Consider the following 3,808-nt stretch of genomic DNA (forward strand, 5'->3'; position numbering starts at 1 on the left):
TATTTGAATTACTAGTGTGACAAAACAATGGCTCAACCTTTCTGTATTGAAATTATCAATTAAAGGCTATCTTCATAGTATTAGCAGGGATGTAGGAAACGTAATGTATTTGGAAATTCCTTCTCCAAAACATTAATGAACTTTACCGAAAATAACTGCAATGGGAACCTAGATCGTAATAACAATTTCGCAGAAACCATGGGCAAAGCGGCATCCTAAGCAAGTGTGCTTTCCACGACTTTGTTTTTTTAATAACTTTCAGAGAAATTGATAATTTTAAATGATATTTTCTTCAGATATCTTTCAGATAGTGTTGATACTAATTATATTGGAGTTTAATGTGAAAAGAAAAAAAGAAAGAATGGGCGTACATACGTACAATGTTCACACGCATCACATACTTTTTTTCAAATTTTATTTTGAAGATAGATGTGATGTGCTAGTATGTTTGTGCGTGCGCCCAGCATTCTTTTTCACTTTAAATTCTGATATAATCGTAATATGCACCATCTGTAAGATATTTGTCGAAAATTTCATTGAAATCCATCCACTTCTCTGAAAGTTATGGGAGAAACAATGTCGAGAGGAAGGGCACACTTGTGTAGGTGTGCTGCAGAAAAAAGTAAAAACAAAGATATAAAAATTAAGTTTCGTTCCGTCTTTCACAGTCTTACTTTTGTAGTGCATTTACAAATTAACATAACTTCTATGTAGTCTCATAAAACTGGGTATAAATCAGCATGCAGCATGTAAATAAATTGATGCTCGCTGTTTGTATTTGTTGTTGAGAAATAGGAAACTAAGGCTGATAGTTTGTAATATATCAGTTTGAATTTATCTGGTAAAAATACATTTTTTTTTCATTAACATTTGAGCAAAGCTAGTCGTTTCGCCTGCTTTTTTTTTCGCCTTGTCCTAATTTTGCCTTATTCGCCTTCAAGTTTTACTTCTTTCGAATGTCTGCTCGTTTTGCGTGAAGTATCAGTGTCTTGCACATGCTGCCGTTGAATATACCGTACAAAGGAATATATATTTAGTTTATTTACATTTCTGCTGAAACATTTGCTACAGAGGTATTGTCACTATGGCGAACGATTCGTTTCTTAATGTTAACCACGATTATAAGCTAAATAAAAAAAGGCAGACATTTAAACCGCGTCAGCCGGAGTATGAACTGGTAGTGACGACTAGAGGCGGACAACTCTTGGCCTTAAATGGCTATTTGTTTCGTCTTAACTATAAACGTAAAGACAGAATTTACTGGAAGTGTAAAACATTGGGTTGTCTCTCTAGTGCTGTCATGTCGAACAAACAAGAACTAATATCGTTTAGAGAAAACCACAATCACAGCAACGATCGGCCTTCCATACGTAACAGGTCGACTGCGAGTTCTTCGAAGAGATTACCAAAACCCGCGAGGCGTTTACTGAAAACCCCAAACATTGATGGGCTTCCGTTAAAATTCCAGGATGATCAGCAAAGTGCCCTTACTAACAGCACATCTCTACAGTTGGAACATGCCATCAAGACAGAAGTTGTTGCCGCTAACTTAATCTCCGCTTATGAATCTTCGTCCTACCTACCTGGAATTAACTGGGATGCCAATCAACAAATCACAACTATTGCTGATGTCAAGTATGGGAAGGTATGTCAGGATAAAATTGATTATCATATTTGTGTTTTACATTACTTTCAAAACAACGTCGTTATATTTTGCAGAGGAGGCCAGCGATTTTCTGGGTATTATTATTTCAAAACAGCGTGGTTGCACATGTCTTGGGAATGGTGACCCCTCCCCCCCCACTCCTCGCCAATCAATCGAAGTTTCAGTTCATACTCTGACATGAATAATTTTTGTAACCTGTTTCACTCAACAGAGAAACTATGGCATTTCATATAAGGCTGAGTTTGTAATTTTTATTTCTTTGAAGTATTTATAGGCATTAAAGGGTACTTATTTTGTAGAAGAGGCCAGGGATTTTCTGGGTGTTATCGTTTCAAAACAGTGTGGGGTAACACTTGTCTTGGGAATGGTGACGCGAGGTTTCATTCTATGCACTAACATAAATAATTTACCTAACAGGTTGCACTCAACTTCGAAACTATGCACCGTATCTATTCGTGTATAAGTCGTGTAACAAATTCCGTATTAAATCACGGCACAAGATTTCTTCCATTCATAGTTTTAGCTTTGTCCCACGTACAAGCCACACCCCAGTTTTTGAAATGAACATCAAATATAACATAATGCAATTGACATACGAGTAAATACTGATTTCGTATAAGGCTGTGTTTGTAGTTTTTTTAACCTACAATCGTGACGTATTTATCATATAGGGAACTATTTCGTAGTCAACGGTTTTCTGGTAGCTGGTTCGTTTACCCATTAGTCAACCCCGTTACAGCAGACCAATGACCAAAGATGTTACAGACATAGTCATTCCGTATCTTGGACTACACTGTCCATATTATATTTCCCCTTTACCCACCACTTTCTGTATAGACAGCAGGGTGTAATTTGAGGGACACTGATCAGTTATTTCTAACGAATCAAGACTCGTGAAGGCTTCTTTGTTGATTACTGCTGAAAATAGCTTGGGCATTGCAAGATAGTGCGATTATTTAGTGCAAAAAAGGAATATACTTTCAATTAGTTACTCTTTGTAAAGTAAGATTAGAAGTTATGTCAGACAAAATAAAAAGGTAGAAAAACCCCAGAGCTGTACTGTATTTTTAGACTAACCTTTATATGTATAAGGAAGATAAGGAAGGCACCTTGTCCTTAAGGAATTACTACTGAGATGCTTAGTCACCTGCATAGTAAATCAAGAAGTGCAGAAGGGTGTCATACACAATGACTTATGTAGCAGTCGTATTGTCAACTGTTGTAAGGGCAAAAGAGATACACCAGAGACAGGAAATTCCAGAAATGTAAAACTGTTAGACTAGTGGAACTCCATTGATGAGGAAGATAATTAACCTAGATGAGATGCTGATTAGTTTTGGGCTGAAAAGAAGTATGCTGACACCATATTCCTAGTGAAACAACTGAAAAGAGTGAATCCTCATATTTGGCATTTGATAGCATTCTACATTCTGCTGTATGGTGGTCACTGGGGGAACTTGGAGTAAATATATGGCTTGTGAGAACATGGTCTGTTCCAACAAGGAAGACATGAGCTGGAAAAGAGATTCTTGAGGGGTAATGTTTTAGGAAAAAAGGACTAGAAATAGTGGGGTTAGGGGTAGATGCAACTGAGGTAATGAGTGGGTGAAGGGTGTTCGAGTGATGGCTGTACATAGCCAGTTGTTTCCAAAGGACAGAGGCTATTATAGTAGTAGTAAAGAAATAGAGGAAAAGGAGGCAGTATGCCTGTGAGTCAGATGTTGGAGTATGTGTCCATCAGTGAGTGGATGCAAGTGGATCTTCTTTGGCTGTGATCTAGGATGTCTGTGAAACAGCAACACCGTCTCAAATATAGGAGCAGTATTCCGTTGTAGGCTACTCCCTAGTTTTGTGGAGTGTCTGCTAGGATAGATCTTAGCAAAAAACAGTTAAACACCTCGGTTGTTTACTTGAGAATGGGGGTAAATGTGTGAGCAGACCGTGTGTGTCTGTGTTATAGGCCCGAGAATAGGGAGTGCAGCTGGTGCAAGCGCACCTTCCCCTAAAATTTTACAAATCTCTTACAAACCAGGTTTGTAAAAAACAAAATTTTGAACCTCAGTTTGCACACCCTAAGTAATTTTTTTCTCTCGTGTATATATGTGTGTGTGTGTGAGTGAGAGAGAGAGAGGACTGTCTGTG

Source organism: Octopus bimaculoides, chromosome 24 (assembly GCF_001194135.2).
Source record: "Octopus bimaculoides isolate UCB-OBI-ISO-001 chromosome 24, ASM119413v2, whole genome shotgun sequence".
Lineage (NCBI taxonomy): Eukaryota > Metazoa > Mollusca > Cephalopoda > Octopoda > Octopodidae > Octopus > Octopus bimaculoides.